The sequence below is a fragment of the Temnothorax nylanderi genome, unplaced genomic scaffold (genome assembly GCF_030848795.1).
Source record: "Temnothorax nylanderi isolate EJ_2023f unplaced genomic scaffold, tnyl_v1.0 TNYL_tig0108_pilon, whole genome shotgun sequence".
Lineage (NCBI taxonomy): Eukaryota > Metazoa > Arthropoda > Insecta > Hymenoptera > Formicidae > Temnothorax > Temnothorax nylanderi.
The window spans coordinates 156201-177059 of NW_027249170.1; the positions used below are offsets into that span (position 1 = coordinate 156201).

Here is a 20859-nt window from a genome sequence, read left to right on the forward strand (position 1 = left end):
AAAAGATGTCTCTTGAGCAACAAGAATGTCTAGTCACCCTATTCAGGAACTCGCGCAGACGTGAAATAAAATAAAATAAAAAAAAACACTCGCTAATTCCGTCTCTTCTTCCACTTTTGCTTCCTCCAAAGATCGCAACCGGCAAGAGAGAGCGATTGTCGGTCGCAATAGACACGAGATCGAGAATGAAGCACGAACGGAAAAAAAGCGAGGAAGACCGGTAGTGCGGGGAAAAAAAGCGCATGATCGCAGGAAACCATTTACCTTCCTTTTTGCCGAGAGACGCGCATCGCCGTTTTTACGGAACGGCGCTTCATTGCTATGCATCGCGTATGAACATCTTCGCAGCAACGCGAAGTTTTTAATCATGCGGCGTTCGCCGCGCGTCACGTCGCGACGTCGTCCCGCCACGTGCATGGGCGTATACGCGTGCACGTAAAAGATCGCAATTGACTTTACTAACGATAACACGACTCGTCGAGTTCGCGCTCGCGATCGCCGCGATCCGGAGAACCAGTCCGGACCGTTTCTATTATTCTTAGCATCAAGTTTCTCTGAACTACGAGTAAGACTAATTTATCAAAAGTCATTCTTGATCGCGTGCAAGCAATAAAAAAATAATTGCAGTGCGCGAAACTTTTTCCTATAAACTCCCACGTCATCTTTATGTCAGTTTCTTTAGGTCCACGAATCTGATGTGTATTATTTCGATCGAAAATCAACAAATTGTGCCGGCCGCGCCGCCGCGCCGCGAGATAATCGAATATGGCGGGTGTGCCAATGCGCATTAAGCCTAACCGGGCCGGCTTTCCTTAATGCACACGGCCGCACGGTATCCTGCCGCACGGACGGTATCGCCCAGGGATTCTCATTCGGGCCCGGCGGGCCAATTAGGCCGGATGAAATCACGCGGCGCGGCCGTAATGCGTGAGAACCGCGCACCGCTCTGGCGCGGCGCGCGGTTTAAGGCGCGAGAACTGGTTCCGAGAGGCCTACCCTGATCGCGAGCATCTCTTCCCAAGGCCCCCGTGTCCCGACGTTAAACGCGGCGCGTAGATGTTGCGAGAGAGCTCCTCGGGACTGTCTGAAATTAAACGTCGGGGACAAGGAGCCCCGGCGAGCTCACCTTTCCTCGGGGGCCCCCGGGCCTTCGCCCATTCGAAACGCGGGGCCCTCCTGGCTCTCTCCCTCGCCTCCCGCGCCTCCCTCTCACCCCCGACCCCCGACCGATCGACCGCCTCCGCTACGGCTGTGTCTTTTGCTTTATTTCTTCCTCATCTTCTTCCTCCTTCCCTCCTCGACTCTACCCCGCCTGCCTCTACCTGGCGAACGTTACGAAACGCATCCTCGGATCCTCGTAGATCCGAGAGCTCGGAATTTCATGGACGAAGAAAAAAAAGGACGCCGCGCGTGTGAAGGTAGTGAATAACATTTGAGATCGATTGACCAAGATGAGGCACACAAAACGTATGTTACGATCGGACAGGCTTCATCCATTACTGATAATTATTAAGATATTAAATTGATACATGAGCCTTAAGTGGTCTAGTGGAATGGAATGTTGTTTGCTATCTGGTCTAGGATACGTCATGTAAATTATGAAAAGAATACGTCGAAATGTTTTCATTGGAGAATAAACTGTCAATAGACGTAATGATTATTATTGGAAGATTACGGGCGAATTTTTCTCGACCTAATCATACGTCCTGCGTGTTCCAAAGTATATCTTTTCGTGTTGAAAGAGAGCTAAATATTTCCCGTAAAATCTAAACGGGCGGCGATTACACAATTTGAGGGTTAAGCTTGGTATATTTATAGGGGAGGAGGAATGTGCGCGCGGGTTATTTGGTATATAACCGGAGAACGGGGCATGTGGAATGAAATATCACGTGCACAAAGAGTGCGCCTCGGCCACGCGGTGGTTCTCCGTCGTCAAGTGGACAATATCTTCTCGTGTTACGACGACGTTACCGCTGTCGAATAAAACGAAACGACGCGCGCACACAAAGACGCGCTTCAGGCTTCGCAGGCCCTCCCCATTGGCCACATACGTGCCTGAGATATCGCGTTATAATTTGTTGTTACTGACGGCGAGACGTCACGTCGTGAAACATTCATGTCTCACCTTACTTTACCTCCTGCCTCTTGCGGCTACGAACACCTTCAACGTGCGTGTAAATCGATATTGATCGTCGAAAAATACATTCCCTTCTTCCTCCCGCGTTGCACATAATAGATCAAAGTAGCTAAAATCCAATAATTCTAATCTCTAATTCAACATTTTCATCTTTTCACATATTTAGTGTCAGTTTGGCGCGCATTAATGGCTTTTTCAAAAAGTATAATATATCAAAATATCATAGAGATCCATAAACATGCTTGCTTAACTAAAATAAAGATTTCATCGAACAGAATCAAGACAAAAAATTATATTGGAGACTCGAGTTGAAAGCTAGTCTCCCACCGAATTCATTAATCAAATAAAGAATATAAAGATGACTGATTGACCATCTCCTTTCTCTCTCTCTCTCTCTCTCTCTCGTTTCCCCGCGTCCCAAAGTATCTGCCACGGAAAACTATCGAAACATCTTTCGTGTGTACACACGAAAATTCCTCCCCCGATCGCCGGCGGTTCGATCGCGAGCAGAGCGAAGGTTTCCGCGCGCGCGCCCGGAACAAAGAAACCCAATGCCGCAATGCCTTTGCGCCGTTTTTTATGGTTTACTCCAAATCCCGTTAGAGGATTTCACCTCGCCGGCGCGTTAAAAAGAAAACGACAGAAGCGTGTCGAGCGGGGCGAGGTCGACAACCGCAGCTTTCGACATCTTGAATCCGAGAATGATTCGCGAGTATGGCCGTACCCGGCCGAAGGCAACGCGATATTTATTTTCCTTCCGCGAATAGTTAGCTAGGCGTAATCGATGATGAAGGAGCGACAACAAGAGAGAACGAGAGTCCCCTGGAGCTGTTCCGAACATCCTATCGATCGTATCGACGCTTCTCTTTCTCTCTTTCTCCTCTCGTCGTCCCGCGTGCAATCTCTCACGATTCAATTCAACTTATAACTTCTGTTATACATAATAATTTGATAATTTATTTATTAGCGGCATTATGCAATACCTCCCTAGCGTTAATTTCCCCGCAATTAAATGCTCGTTAACGCCGTCCCGACGCTATCTCCGCCATCTCTTTGTCGGCGCGGAGAGAAACAAGGGAAATTAATTTACGGCGGCGCATAAATAGATCGGGAAGAGGTAGAAAATAATAACGGGAGCGGCGAAATAATGAAAACTCGCAAAGTTGCGCGTAAACATCTATAATTGCCTCGAACGACACGATGATGGGCGGTCTCTGGAGCATCTTCCGGAGATGAGAAATACACGGTCGGTATCTCGGTCGGCGGGTGCCGAGCAGAACGAGCACGAAACGGAATACACGCGCGACGATACGCGATACAAGAGGAAGAAGAGGGCGTCGAAGACGAGGGCGAGGTGTATTCGCCGGGATGCGGAGGATGCTTATACTTGAATAGGAACCGGAACTCCGCGGTCCGTGCTCGGAATCGGCTACGCGATCGCACGCGTACGGGCCGCGCATATGAATCAGATAAGAGAGACAGCCGGAGGGGTTTCCTACCGCGGTGGAGAAGGAGGAGATATGAGAAGGAGGGAGGCTGTCGGCTGTTCGTCATTGATTTCTTCGACGTGCGCGAAAATAAATCTGCCCTGTCTGTACGTACGGAGATGACGGACGGAATCGCGAAACCGCAGAAACGAATCGAAAACCGCGCGACGAGATTGCCGCTCTTATGATCCACGGAAACCATATCACGACTATCGGAATCGTGAAATTAACGACAGACCGTTCTCTCGTCCGGAGAGGCGGGAGAGGGTAGAAAGAAGAACTTATTCCGCATAGAAGTCATCCGGCAAGTGTCGTTGCATACAAGAAAAAACGTAAGAATGTCAGTAAATGATCGGAGAATACATTTCAATTATTTCTCGTGTCAGATTAAAAGTAATTCGCAGACCGTACAAGTAATACTAATAAATAAAATTGAATAAATACAAATCATAAATTGTATGCATATAATTTAACGTAATCGAGAAAAAAAGCAAAAATGTACTTTTGATATATTTTTAGCACAAAAATATCAAAGCAAAAATACACCCCTAGTATAGTTTTGCTCAAAAGTAAACTAATTTTCTATAAAAACTACAATCTCAGATTTCACAAAATGGATCTGATAAATTTCCGGACTGCACAGTATTTTTATTCTTTCGATTATACGAAACATCTGAGTTCGATTGAATCAAATCTTATCGATACCTTCCAATATCACTATGTCAAGTTATCATCTACCTGAAATGTCTAGACTCGCCTTTTTTACGTATTTCCAGTGATGAAATGATCACAAATATCACATACAGTGTTCTCATATTCAGCATATAATTTTTTTATTAGCTCGCGTTGAAACTAGATGTAGAATATTTATAGTCTATTTAAATCTTATATTTAAGTCTTAAGTCTAGTCATAGAGTATTAAAGCGATCTTAATACTCCAATAAAATGATTATATGGCGTTTTGAGATACGAGAGTACGAAAGTAATGCCTCCTAATTTTTTTCTTTCAAACCTAGCGCCATAAAAAATTTTGCGTTTTACCGAGTTGTTATTTGAAGTCTCTAGTTGCATTATGTTAAGTGGCGTTGTGATCAGGTACGTGACTGTGTCACAGGAGCAGTTCAAACTGGTGTGTGTTTCAGATATGCGTACCAAAAGTACAAGAGCAGTGATTAAATTTCTTACCGTGGAAGAAATGAGTTCCAATGGCTGCGTTCAGCGGAGAAGACAACTCAATGAGGGCGCATTGATTCTTTACTACGATTGGTTTCTACACTTGAATCCAGAGAAGAAGACAAGGACCTGTCATTTTAAAAAATCACTGATTGCTCGCTGAGTTGTTTTTTCTGCTAAACACAACCACTGAAATCCGTTCGCGTCTCAGAGATGTTTATGATGACATCATTTCTGAAATGCGAATGCATTTCAATAGGACTCATTTCTACCAAGAAATTCAATCACCGCCCTTGTCTGTTACGCATATCTGAAACACACATCAGTTTGAACTGCTAGTGTGACACGTAACTGACTCACAACGCCACTCAACATAGTGCAATTAGAGACTTCAAGTAACAAGTGTAACAACTCAGTGAAAATTTTCTATGGCACCAGATTTGAAAGAAATAAAATTAGAAGGCATTTTACTTTCATACCGACCCTCGTAGTACTTAAAGTAGACAAGCGAAAAATGGACCTTCTTTTAAAGTTAAATATTTAAGAAATAAAAAATTCTGAGTATTTGAAACTTTTGCACATAATTCTATATTCTTTTATGGTTATTTAATAACTCCCGTTATTATATTAATATTTCTTAATAAGTTCTTTTTAAATAACCATAAAAGAATATAGAATCGTGTGCCGAAGTTTCAAATGCTCAGAGAGAGTTTTCAATTTCTTAAATATTTAATTTAAAAAAAAAAAGATAAATTTTTGCTTGTCAAGGTTCTCTAGCCCCTTAAGACGATCTTAAACAGGTATAAGAACGGACTATGAATACCGGCCGTAATACCGAAATTTTGTTTATTATCCTACCGTTTGGCTCAAGATTATAGAAAAGTATTATCAGCACATATCGGTACACGAAGTATACCAACATTCGGCACATGCGAGGGCACATGCTACATGAACATTCGAGCAATGTAGAATTTTTCTCGCGTCAAACAGATGTCGAACTGACAAAATGGCACATGGGCTCGGGAGAGAATTAACTGCCCTCTACGCGTTTCCCGAAGGGGGAGACGAGCAAGAAACGTGCTTCTTGCCAGGCAACGACAGGTCCGTAATTCTCTTTGACCCTGCTAACCTTGAATCGAGCGCGACGACACGCTCGCATAAATGCGTAAACACAAAAAGGCGGAATGTCCACAAACAAGAGACGATAATAAATATCTTACGGCCGCGGTGTCTACAAAAACGTGCGCGGACAAAACCGGCATTTTCCTGTTATAAAATTTGACGGTGCAATCGACGAAAAAAAAAACCCAAGATATATCCCAACAATTTATCCGATTTGCTCCGATTAATTTATCGTCGTAGCAATACCGTGAAACGGATACATTTCAACAATCAACGGAAATAGGTTCGTGCCCCCGGTAAAAATTTCAATATTTCGTCACAATGACTCCTGTTCTGCGCAAAAGTTTCGAGAAATACACAGAGTTCTTACTTCGGCTCCAGGACGACGTGTCGTTCGCGCACGAATAGCAAAATCCATCGCCTGTCGCCGGCCGCGGAGGAAGGGGGAAGGGGGAGAAGAAAAATTTCTAACCGGGGGGAAAAAAAAGAGACGTACTTTTCCCCGGATGGCGGAGCATCCCGGATGGACCGATACTCCAGACGGACTCGAGACGCCCGTATTCGATCGAAATTCTCCCGAGACTTCCACGTGATCTCGCCGGCGACAGGCGAGATCGGCTCTCGCGAAGCCGGCTTGCCCGGCTTCTCTCTCCGGCCGGTCGGACGCGCGTACGCGGGACTTTATGGGGTTTTTGCGGCCGGAGTAACGGAAATCCCGGGGCGGCGACAGGCGGGTCCGCGAGCGCGAGGCGCTCGTTCGCGCGAGACACGATTACACGCTAGCACTCACCGTACGCGGCGTGGCGTCCTCCGTCGGATCCGCAAAGGAAGGCACGGGCCGCAAACCGTCAGGGATCACTCCGCAAATCAACGGACACTTCACTCGCCGAGACGCCGGGTCACTGCGTTCGTCTTGGCCGCTCGACTGCGCTTGTGCAATGTGCGTCTCCCACCGGCAGGTTAGGTGCGCCGGCCGCCGCGCTCGCGTCGCCCTGGTGACGCCATCCGGCGGCGTCGCGGCGAACGACGGCGACGGACTCGCGAAAGCGCGCGAAACCTCGAAACGCGGGTTTATCCAAATAACGCTCACGAAGATCCTCGATTAAGGGCGTGTGTTTCGTTAGGTGCGGTGGACACGAAATTGGAATTTCGGTAAATTGTGTCTAACGTCATTTGCCGCTGATTGTATTTATGTGCAACTCGATAATTGTCCGATATTTTTTCTGAAATACTCCCGATACTTTATTCTCGCTTACGACAAAAGAACTATAAGCAGTGAAAAGTGCGGCAAAGAAAAAAATGATCGCGATCACTGCCTCACTACATTATTATATATACATTTAAATGTATTGCCAAGAACTGTTTAACCGTATTTAAATACTGTCATCATTATATGTTTATTAAATACTACCAATTGCTACGTATTTAAAATTTGCTAAACATGTAACGCATGCATGTATTCCAATTAAATCATACGCTTGATCGATCTGCGGGAAATGTACGAGTAATACCACGGTTGTGCGAAATTCGAGACCTGACGAGACTATAATCGCGTGTTCGCTTGACGAAACTGTCGCATGCTCGTATTTTACTGACGTAGCATACCGCAGCCATGAGCCAAAAGTACTAAGATCGTACGGACCGAGAGAAACCTGAGAGAGGCCATTCCGGCCTTTTTCGTGAGGTGAGACTGTCGAAAGCCCTGTACACTACCGCCAGTACATCCATTTTCGAAATTGGTACTACGTAGCCACGTTCATTTTCCGACACTGCTGATAAAACAATGTATATCATTTTGGTGCGCGTCCGTGCTACATCTGCAAATGTATACATATATATGTATACATTTGCAGATGTAGCACGGATGCGCATTAAAATGATGTTTTATCGGCAGTGTCGGAAAGAGAAAGGGAGAGAGGGCTATTAGATATTTAACATATAATATAAATATATAAAATAAGTTAATATTTATCAATACATGTAAGATATAAATATTTATTCTCGATTGTAATTGGTTGAGGATCAGTTTAATATTTATATCTTACATGTATCGATAAATATTAACTTAATTATTTTATATATTTATATTATATGTATATGTTAAATATCTAATAGCCCTCTCTCCCTCTCTCACTTTTTCTCTTCTTTCACTTTCACTTCCCAGACAGCACAATGTCCAAAATTGGGACATAAGACGTCTTTCAGTCATCTTTTCAGTAAGACATCTAAAAGATGTCTAAAAGACGTCTTCTAGACGTCTTATGTCTCGCTTTTGAACATGTGTGCTGTCTGGGTTATTTCAAATAAGAAATATGTATCTCCTATCAATTTAAAAATCCGAATACGAGACAATAGGCCTTTATGGAAAATTTTGTAAGCAAAACGAATAAAATATTTGGGGAATAAGCAACAGAGAATGTTTTATAATTTTTAAGTATCTCGGCGGCGACGGTTCATCGTCTTTTATGGTATGCGCGATCACCGCGCTGCGAGAACGATCGCGAAGAAATTCTTACAAACGACACAATTTACGTTAATTTTCGGTACAGTAGAGATGAAGAATAAAAAAGCATATAATACGTACAAATAAATTTGAATTTACGTGACAAATTACATGAACGAGCGAGTTACGTGCCTGTTTCTTTAACGAAAAATGAAATTTGTATTCGTGGACGCACTTGTTCGCATTCTCGATATTCATACGCGCTTCGAATTCGAAGCAAGCTCGCTCTCTCGTTCGCGATCGCTCGCAATCGCGACAGGAAAAGTGAGAACGCCAAACGCGCGATCGTTCTCTGCAAGATTACTCTTTTGATTATTAATTCCCACGCTTAAACAAGAGTTTGAAGCTATTTATTGAAGCGTCTTTCCACGCGATTCACTTATTCGAGGTAGAAATCGAAACGAAAGCAAGAGACGCTTTCGAGGTTATCCGTCTCACTGTGACACGCGGGACGATAATTCTATTAAAATTCGGATATATCGCGCTTCGAAACACTTATTTCTCATGTAAAATTCACTCACCGATCGCTGGAGCACTGCAGGAGATCCGCTAAATCACAGCCGGGAGGGAGACACGTATAACGGAGTCCAGCACGGCATTCGGCATTCGGCATTCGGCATTCATTTTGCCCAGTGACAGCATCCCACTCATTTCCCTCGACACAAAACGGAACGGAATATTCCGCGTGCGTTCACTTTGTAACACTCCGTAACTGGATTTCTTTTCGTTCACGAGAAAAGAATTACACGAGCGACAACGTCTCGCGCGATTCGAGATTCGACCGTTGAACGTTGAACGTGTTACTTGCGCCGCTTCCGCTTGCGCGCGCTGCTGCCGCCGCCAGCCGCCCGAGCCGCCGCACGTCGAACGCGATTGGCTCGTGAGTCGAGCCCCCGGATCTGGCCAATCACGTTCCGCCGCTCCGCGCCGCCGACGCGGCGGCTCGATGCGGCGCGGCGGCGTACTAGGCACTAGGCACTCTAGACTATGGCTGCGTTCGGAAACGTCACCCGGGTACACACGGGTATACTCCCTTCTCCTTCTAACTCGCTGAGATAGAAAGAGAAGGGAGTATACTCGTGTGCACTCGGGTGACGTTTTCGAACGCAGCTCTGAGGCACCGCACAGTCCGTGAGTCCCTACATACTAGCGGCGCGGCCGTTGAACTTGAAAATTGCGTGTCTTGAAAATCGGCGTGTTTTCATCGTTGTTTCTGACGATGTGCGGACTCGCCACTTCTTCCCGTCAACGCTCGGAGTAGTGTTACCTGCGTAAGTAAACTCATTGTCAGTTATCACTCTCCCGAGGAATTTCGCACAGGTAGGAAGTGTTTGTGCTCCGCGCGCGCGTGCCCGTCACTGTACTTCATGCTGTTTCGGTGATTGGTATTTCTGCTTCCTCGTTTCGCGGGCCGCGGGAATAATCGCTACGCCGACGCGAGTACCGCGCGCCGTGTGTGTTCAACAATTTTACGAGTGTACGTATCAAGTGTTTTGTCGAAATGAACGTGTCGCGTGACTCGCTCGCTCGAGACGTCGAGGCGAAGGAGGTATGTACGGCAATTGTGAACGATTTGCAGTTTTGCTGTGATATTCGCGGGTAATAGTCGCTCGTCCCGCCATGTCTGGACTCGCGTGCCATGGCATTTATCTCGTGTCGTGCTTTGAACGCTGTGCAGGAATTGTGTGATTTATTGTGTCGTCCGATTCTATCCGTAGGGAAAAAGAGGGCTGAGTGATATCGTCGTATAATCGAGTGATTCGAGTAACAGAATACCGTGATACATCGCCCGTTCGTGAATGCTTCATAATCTCGATTCTCGTATATCTCGCGTCGCGTAAGTTAGCGGCCGGCAATCACGATTCTTCGTCGTGCATAAGGGCCGTGGCACATAGAAAAACTTAAGCGGGGAGCACACACTTCTACACAACGCATAATGCGTAAGCATAAGAAAATTGATTGGTCTATTTCCTTATGTACATGTGTATGGAACAATCAATTTTCTTATGCTTACGCATTATGCGTTGTGCAGAAGTGTGTGCTCTCCGCTTTAAGCAGTAAAACTTAAGCAGTAAGGAAATCAACGGTATGGATTCGCTGCCGCTTAGGGCCGTGCCTTTAAGTTCTTGACTGTGATTGGCTGATTTGCTTACTGCTTGAGTTTTACTGCTTAAGTTTTTTTTATGTGCCACGGCTTTAATAATGCAGTTTTACTCTCGCGGGATTTACGAGTTTGGTATCATACTGTGCGTGTGATATTTAATTTCGATAGCGTATCTTTTTGATTCACGAAGTGCGTGTCTTTATTAACCGTGCTGCTCGACTTGCGTAGTATCGCGCCAAGTTGCCGACATCTCGGAACATTTTGTCGCCCACGTAACGCCGGTAACGCGGTGTTGAACGCGGAACGAATCGAGGCAATCGGCGTCGCGACTCCTTCAAATTTGCACGAAAAATCTATGTTACCTGCTTTTATATTAGATAGAGTAAAGTACTTCCTTCCCATGGGTACGACCTTGGCGAGGTGGGAAGGCTCAGTACCCAGTACGAGGATTTTACCCAAGCAAAACTCTTGTTCTGCTTGGATAAAAATCCAAAGACGGGGAAGCTAACGTACCCTCGTCCGCCGATTTAATTGAATAAACGAACCGCAGCCGGTTCGTCGCGTTTGCTTCGGGAGTGCCGTTCAAGTAATCGGACTAAAGGACTTTTTTAAACGGGAGTGCCGTACAATATCACGCGAGAAAGACTTTTACTGAAATTAGTCCACGCGCGATTGTAATTTATTATCCGTGAGTGTTTTTCGCGAGTGTCCTGTGCGGTGAGAGGAGAAGGAGGAGAAGGAGGAGACCCCCCCTGACGTCCTGAGAGGAGGAGGAGGTCTGAGAGAGACATCGGGTCCCGACGGAGCAACATTGGGGTGAGTATCATCTCTTATCTGCATAATAATTCTTTTCCATTTATTTAGATAATTTTATCTCGATAAGTTAAAAATAATTAGAGAAAGAGAAATTATCTAAAATTTCACTTTTGCAAAAATCTTTTTCGGTATAAACAGATAATTGTATTGCTAAATATTTTATTGAAAGACAAATTAGAGGCGCGTAAGAATTATCTTTTGAAATATTTATCATTTTAAACGCTTTTTTAATTTGAATTTTATATTTGTATGTTACAGTATCATCGTAGCTACGTGAATAATTCCGCCTGTTGCGCATCGGGTTAATTGGTGAGTCAAAAAAATTTGTTTTTTCTGAGGTAACGAATCTACGATTAATCAAAGATAGAACAAATATATCTCGGTACATGTCGAATTATAACAATAAATTATAATATAAATTTATAAATCTCGTAGATACGTTGCCTTAAAATGGATGGGCTAAAACTAATTATGGCAAATATTTAATCTTGGTCACTTATGTTTATTGATGTATTGTGCGATTGTGCTTGAGGAAATACTCGCACACTTTGCACGCAAATAGAGCTCGCAAAGAGCTCATTATTGTTGAATTATATTGACAAACTTTCGCGTTCTAAATAAATAATTTTTTAATAAAATTTTAAATCCTAAATAAAATATTATATCGAATTAGAATTTTATTTCGCGAATTTAAATTAGTAAATTACACAGTAAGTTAAATTTTCGAAATTTTGTTACGTAGATCAATTCTACTTACAATTAGATTAATAAATATTTTTGTGAAACACACAGAAATAAGATGTAAAGTAATACTATCACAATTAAAGTAATGATTTTGAAAATGTAAAATTTTTATTTAGATCTTTTATAAAATTATTTTCGTATTATTTTTCTTGAACAAAAGAAAAAAGAGTAAGATATTGTGTTATAAAAAAAACTGTCTGTGTAGATAGGGAAAAATTATGAATTAGTTAAGATTTGTGTTATTTATACCCTTCTATTCCTTTTCATATACTTAGCTAAGATTAAATATTATAAAAATCGATGCAAGGAAGCAATATACATATAGATATATGTATAATAAAAAGGATAAGAAATATTTTGGTTTTATTATGAAATTTATTTTATCAAAGCATTGATTTTATCCTAATTTTTTGTAGCCTATTCATCTATTTTTGATTGAGAAATTGACTTTATACCAGTCAAGTAATATATGTGAGATTATAAATATTCTGTCGAGAAACGCTGAAACTTTTTAAATTATTTTAGAATTAATTGTATAATATATATATATATATATACATACATATATATATTCAATTTTGCAGTATGAATACATATAAAATCTCATAAAATATGTTAATTATAAAATATTATTGTTTTTTATTATTTTGCACAGATTTGTTAAGTTTGCTCGAATTGCATATAAGACAACGTTAATAGACTTTTTGTGTCGCTAATTGTGAATCTTAAAACTGGGTCTACATTATATAACAAAACACGTTATATAGCAAAGTTATACAACTTGTTACAAAAAAAGAAGAAAAAATATCATATAACATGATGTTATTTAACATTTTTCGTGTTATATAGCAAGTTATATGTTATCCATCAGTTGTCGGTAAAAAATTTTTGTAAAAATAATTTTAGTAACAAGTTGTAAAACATTTTTCACATCTCTATTGATAATGACGTCAAACGTAGAAAATGCAAGTCTCGCAGTAACAGCTTGTGTAATTTTGGCTAGACAACATATTAGGACTAAAAGGCGATTCTGGGTGCGACCATCAGAAGCTCGAAAAAAATATAGTGGTACAACCCTTCTAGCAGATCTTGAAAGAGATGATAGAGATCTATTAATGGGAGAAATTCGATGTGACGGTAGTTTCAAAAACTTTGCAAGGATGACCAGTTCTGATTTTGAACATCTCATAAACAAAATCGGCCATAAGATAGGTAGAAAAGACGATAGATAGAAAGGACATTTGAGATGCAGTAAGAGCAAGACTGAATTTCTGAACAAAATCAAATGGATGTTTTAGTTTCAACAAGTTTCAAGTGTGAACTGAAATATGTTATATAGCAAAGTTTCATAACTTTCTTTGATCTTTACCGACAACTGATGGATAACATATAACTTTGCTATATAACACGAAAAATGTTAAATAATATCATATTACATAACATTTTTTCTTCTCTTTTTGTAACAAGTTGTATAACTTTGCTATATAACGTGTTTTGTTATATAGTGTAGACCCAGCTTGAAATTAAACTTTCTAATTTTGAAATGTGTTGTTCAATATAGCAACTAACAAGTAAATAATTTTGACATATAATTACCAAAATGTAACAAATTTGGTATCTCTGAATGGAGTAAGTAAAAAGCAATAAAGAAGAATAATAAATTAATGGCTCGTTTATTGAAAAACTCTAGGATTTAATTTAAGTTCGATACAAATCTAACAATAAAGTTAACACGTAAAATTTAAGCAAGGTCAGATAAATATAATAATTTATTTTTGATACAATTATTTCAAAATACTTAGTTATTGTTAATGTGCTCGTTTATTCTTAAATGTGCTCGTAAATTTGCCATATTTGTTAAGAAAGACACTGTTTTACCACAATCTTTACATTTTGCCTTATATCCCGTTAACTCCGAGTAATATTGCCTTAAGTCGTCAGGTAATGTGAAAGTGTTATCATCGAGAGATATTCCATGTTCTTTAAATAAGTGTACTCTCATTATTTTTAGGCATACTGTTGGATGAGATATCTTAATTTCTTTTTTACAGGTCGTGCACTTTACCAACAAAGGTTTCAATTGCTCGAAATAGTTCCACAGCTTGCTGCGTTTTCTTTTCGATGCAATTATAACAGTCCTGTAATACAGATTATCTGATACTAAATGTGATACAGTGAGTGCCTTAAAAAACGCTTGTAGAATTTCTCACAAAGATAAAAAAGAGATATGGTTTTTTATTTATTAGAGTGAATGTAATACGAAATCTAGTCATGCGCCTGCGCACAAGCCTGCATCGTATCACATTCGTTTATAAGGATGCTCTGATAAAAAATTTATTCGCAGAATTTTCTTTAGCTATTGATTATTCCAAACAAAATTAGAAATGTTGACATTATCGACATCGAGGAAGTTCGACCGTCACTTCAGCATCCCCTTAAGTGTGTTTATCTTAACGTCGGGCGGACGACAAAATGCTGCTTGGGTACTCATCTCGACTCTGGATTCTTGTGGAATGTATTATTAAATGTTTTCTTAAATATCCGTTTTTTGTTAAGAAAGACACTGTTTTGCCACAATCTTTACATTTTGCCTTATATCCCGGTAACTCCGAGTAATATTGCCTTAAGTCGTCAGGTAGTGTGAGAGTGTCATCATTGAGAGATTTCCATGTGCATTAAATAAGTGTGCTCTGATTATGTTTATGCGGCTTGATAAACTAGATATCTTAATTTTTTTTTACGGGTCGTGCACTTTACCAGCAAAGGATTCAGTTCCTCGAAATAATTCCACAACGTGCTGCATTTTCTTCTCGATGTCATAACCGTTCTGTAATACATATTGTTTAATATTAAATATGGTATGTTTAAAATTAAATTAATCTTTTGCAGAAGAGTAAGTATTTCAAGAGTAAGATATCATTATATTGTATGATATAAACAAAACAAATAGTTACCCAATACGTGCCCTTTCTTTTTTCGATTGTTCACATGTTTGAGGATCCAAATCAACCGTTTCCTGACTTTGACAAACTGCAGTAGGATTTGTATCAAAATCCGTTGTAATTGAAGTGCTTGGTCTACATTAAAAAAAGGTGCAATTAAAAACAAAATTATATAAAATATTAACGTTGGAAAATTACTTTCTTGCAAAAGAGTAAAAAATGGTAAATCTTGTAAAAGAGTAAAAAATTAAATATCAAGATATCGTTATATTGCATAAGCAAAACGAATAATTACTCATTAAATGCGCTTGTTTTTTCTGTCGTTTCTTTAAATGATTGAACGGGCAAACCAGATGTATCTTGACTTTGACGTTCTGCAGAAGGATCCATACCATTATCCGCTAAACTTGAAGTGCTTGGTCTGCATAGAAAAGTGGTGTGATTAAAAATAGAAAAAGGTAATAATTATTAAAATACTACAACTGTACGTATTACTTAATGCTATTATATGTACTTATTGTCGGTAAACCGTAATGGAGTAAAGTTTTGAAAGTGAGAGTGAGAAGGAGGAAGAAAGAGAAAGAGATAGGGACAGAATGTTTTATATCTCGAATTTCTGTAATGCTAATGTCAAACAATTAATGTCTAGACTGAACTTGTGCGACCGATATGATATAAAATCAAATTAAGGAGAAACGCTATTTTAACGTAATTGTTTTATTCTAGCTTTAGTTGAGATGAAGAATACCCCAGTAAAAAATGATCTATATAAAAACATATTTAAATATATATAATCATTTAATATTAAGGAAAAGTCGGGCAAAGCGGATAAGCTGTTTTTTCGCTCATCTATATTAGATATAGCGTTATAAGTCTTTGCAGGAAGAAGGAGCGACCGGTCGCTGATGCCATGGCAGTGCGAAAGAGCATGTGATTGCTCTCGTGCGTTTTTTATAAGAAAAAAATAAATTTTGTGTTTTCTTGCGATTTTCGCTAAGGTACGTAGCTCAATTATTAGTAGTAATTGTTCGTTAACCACTGTGAATGTTTTTTTTATTAGAATCCTCTGTTTTTAAAACTCTATTGGAGTTTAAAAATTTTTACTTGTTGCTCATACTTATTTTAACCTTTCCAAGTTTACGCCAAGTAGGTTTTTTGGGCAAAGCGGATAAGGACAAAGCGGATGAACCATATTCTCTTCGCCCAGTCATAGGCCGGTATTCATAGTCAGATTTTATATTTAAAACTGTCTTAAGTACAATCTTAAGATGTCATAAAGTGTCATAAACCAATCACAGAGCCGTATCTTAAGACATTATACTGAGAGTCCTGAAATAAGAACGGACTATGAATACGGGCCATATTGTGACTGCTGTTTTTTCTTGTTTAAGATGGTTTTTCAATACAAACGTAAAACAGACCGAGCGAAATGGACAGAGACCAGTTCCAGGTACCCATCTGCTTTATCCCAGAGGGGTCGGGCCAAGCGGACAGTTTCTTTTGCTTTAATTTTTTATTTCAAAGAGATTTAAATGTTTAACTTTTTCATTTTTTTCTTATTTTATTTGAAAGTTAATTACTTTGAGAGGATTATTAGAATGAAAAAGGTTTTTGATTTTAACTGTGTCTTTTTTCTTGCTAAATCTTAACACATACGCGCTGGCCGGGCTTCCCCTGTATAAAATATTATATAAAATATGTTCATATATATGTTTATACTATGTTTTCTTCTCTTGTATAATCTCTGTATGTACAAAAAAAAATAATGAGGAAAAGAATTAGAAAATAATTCGTGTCCGTCGTCCTGACAAGTTCGTTAATTCCGTCTCTTTATATATATTTCTATTACTACGTTTACGCGAGCGTTACTTCTATAGTAACTTACGATAATTCCTTCGCGTAAACGGGATTTTGTAGTAACTTACGATAATTTATTCCGCCTAAACGAGTGATCTATCGTAGTTACTACAGAAGTAAGTAACGCTCACGTAAACGTAGTATGTATCTTTTCGGATGACATCTTATATACTTACATACTATTCTATATGGCTTTGTGATACTCTTGTTCTCCTGACTATCGGATATCAATTTGATAGTTAATGTCGGTTTTGAATCTCCAAATCCTGAAACTCATCTAACAAGAGTGGAGAATGGGAGTAATTAATTTATTTTTCTCGCTGAAGATGGCTCAATCCCGAGCCGAAACGTACGAATGTATATTACACTGGAAATAAATCAGTGATTCTGATCATTTACGCACCGATAACTGCGTCTGACTCTCATAGCCATACTTTTATCAATTTTTAGAAAATAATTAAAAGGATAATTTTTGCATTGTTTTTTTACAAAAGAATAAAGTCTGAGCAAATGTGAAATTTGCTCATATATAATTATATACAATTGTATTTTATATACAATTATTACATTTATATATGATTATATATGATTTTATATAGGCAAATAAATGAACAATGCAAAAACAATGCAAAAATTATCCTTTTAATTATTTTCTAATTCTTTTTTTATTATTTTTCTTGTACATACGAGCTGCAGAGTTTATACAAGAGAAAAAAACATATATATATATATATATATATATATAGATATTTTATATAATATTTTATATAATATCGTATAATTAGGTATATTTAAATATGTTTTTATATGAAAAATTTATTACCGGGACATGAATTCACACAAATAATTTTATTAGACTACCAAATCTTGTCTTGATTGTAAAATAGCGTATCTCCCTAATTAAACTTGTAATTTTGTATTTTGTACGTTATAATAACGTTCTCCTTAATTTGATTGTATACTATGACCGTAGTGTTTTACTTATTTATTGCTTATATACGTCGCCCAAAAGAAACATTTTTCCTAATATACATATAATTTAAAATAGAGGCTGTCTTAATGTGAGTACGCATTTAAACATAAGACGAATACTGTTATCAATCAAAACGGTTGAAAGTGATGAAATGTTCTCAGGAAAAATTGTAGAATATGCCAGAATAAATTAGGTTGGTGTTATATACATATACAATAATAACTTAAGAATAACAAATAATGAATATCACTATGCTGACATTTGTAGACCTACAACGTATATTCAAATACTTATATAGATTTTATTAAATATAGAGCTTTTAATTTAAATATTTATAAGAGCTATGTATAAATTGTACATTTTATATATCTATTTCTAATTTCTGCAATATTAATGTCAAACAAATAAATATCTAATGTAAATAAATATCTAATCTAAATTTCTAAATTGTCTATATTTAGGATGCATGGAAGAACGTGAATATAAGCAATTCGTATTTATTTAAATTATATTTGCGAACTAATTGAAATATTATTATTATTATTATTTGAGAGGCACATTTATGATCAGAATTGCAAATAAGTATTATAAAGATGCACTAATAAAAAAATTTTTCGCAGAATTTTCTTTAGCTATTGATTGTTTTGTTATTACATATATTTTATAATCTTTAGTATTAAAATGATTTTTGATTGTGTACTTACTCATCGCGACTTTGGATTCTTATGGAATGTCTACTTCTTAAATGTTTTCGTAAAATAAGATGATCTCGCATGGGATATCTGAACAACACGTACGAATCGGTGTTGTACAAACTCCGACATTCCATGCTGCGTATGCGTCTTATGAACTTGCAATCATTGAACAGCAGTTTGACGAAATCGTACTCGAGTTGCGCGATCGACGTGCCCGGCGCCAATTTGAAGGCATACGTCTTGCTGGTGAAGCGTTTACGTGGCTCGTATCGGCGATTCGTTGCGCGACGCAGCTCCTCGGGCGAAATGTTCGTGAAAAGTTACCGCGACGTCGCTCGCCGTGGAGTAACGCATTTTGAAGTACTTACCGGCGCTTACCGAAATCGCGCTCACGGTTCCGTCCGTCAATCGAGCTCGTTCTCGCAAAAGCGTTCTCGCGAATTCGAATATCGCGTTGAACTTGCCGTTTCGCGCCACGTTCGCATCAAACTGGCCGGTTTCATTGTACCCGAATCGCAGAATGTTTTCGCCCTCGAAGCTCGCTGTCTCGGACGCGCTTGGAAAATTATCGTACTCGTACCCCACTCGGCATGTTATGTTGCTGAAATATTGAAATATTCGGAAACAATGCAGAAACACTTCATTAACATCTCACTTGCAACTATGCATCTAAAATATTTCTAAAATGTACCTGCACCATGTTTTTTGCAATATTGCATTAACAATATGTCTGAAATCTTTCAGAAAGTTGTTTACAATATTTATAAGTTTCTGTAATATTGCAAAAAAAATGTAGCAGATGCAATATTTCAGAAACATTTCCAAAGCACTGCACTATTACGTTTACTTTGCACGAATAATATTTCTGTAACATATCAAACGCAACACCGCATCTAAAATACCTGTGAAAAATCTCCGAAAGATTGCGTCGGTAATGAAAAATTGAATTGCAGGCAGTGAATTTTCTACAATATTGCGGGAGAAATATTGCAGATGCAATGGTTTTAGAAACATTTCTGATACATGATAAAACTATTATTATGTTTGCATTGCACGCGTTATATTTTGAATGTTTCACATACAACATTGCATTTGTAATATTTCCGAAAAGTTGCTGACAGACTTTAGAACTTATAAAAATTAAATTTATTATTATATAATTATTGCATTTTTTCTCTTTTATTAAGAATTTTCTGATATTCCAAATTTTGTCATATGGCATTTTTAATATAAAATATAAAATATTTAATAATATTTAATATAAAATAATATTCGACGCTGACTGGCAAAAAGATTTATTCGTATATCTGTATTGTTAATATTGTTATGCGATAGCTTTATGCTCACCAAAATAAGCAAGTATAAGAAAGAAAGAAGCGTCAGAGTCAGAGGATCACCACTACCCTGTTCGATCATCGATGTCAAGCGACAAGGCGCCGGTATACTACTTGGATGGGTGACCGGTTGAGAGAGCGGATTTCTTCGGACAAACGCGCGACGGCTATACGCACATATACGGCTTAATATATTTTTTTTTGTTCCGGTAATAAAATATTTTATTTTTCACATATCAACAAATAGTTTTTGCGTCAGTAAGAAAATTTTGTTTGCTAATACGAAACATTTTTTTAGTGTAAAATGTATTTGAAACATCTCTGAACTGTTTCTGCAATATTTCGTAGATATATTTGAGAAATACTTCATAACATTGCCAAAATCTTTCAGCATGGTCGCATTTGAAATAATAGCGGACATTGAAACATTGCCGAAATGATGTAGAAACGGTCGTGAAAAATTTATAAAATATTAATGAAAGATGTAATATTTCAAATGGAATTTTGCAGAAATGCCTTTGAAATATTACATGCCGAGTGGGACAGAACGTTTATTTTCGGCGAAAGATCCGACAGAGTATTCCAATCGAGCGTCCCGCGTTCCGTCAGCGATGACAACTCTTCGGCGATCTTCCCGTACAAATGACGATTGCATATGCGATAGAACGCAGATTTGGATTCGCGTTTAGAAATCGCTTTGTAGTGATCCTCAATACAGCGCTTCGACATAAAAGGGTATCTCTCGAACCATTCGCCGAGACTTATTCGTTCGGCACCCTTCGCGATTAGCTCGTCTAAAAAATACACGTCTTCGTTCGAATGATTTCGACGGAACCAGGATTCGTCGATGAAATTATCCAACGTATTCATGGCGAAAATATACATGGTGTGCTCAGTATTGGTCTGTCTTTTTCTAAAATCTCCCGGCTCTCTCTTTTCTTGTCGCCGATAAACACAGACTTCCATCAACAA

The 20859-nt window shown here is 38.9% G+C and overlaps 1 protein-coding gene across 1 annotated transcript in view; it reads right to left on the minus strand.

The window, feature by feature from the left end:
* LOC139775927 (uncharacterized) overlaps positions 1-6869 on the minus strand; it is a 94391-nt gene extending 87522 nt beyond the window's left edge. The window contains exon 1 of the mRNA XM_071712303.1: positions 6710-6869. The gene's annotated coding sequence lies outside the window, so the exon portion shown is untranslated. The remainder of the gene's footprint in view (positions 1-6709) is intronic.
* Positions 6870-20859: the final 13990 nt, after the last annotated feature.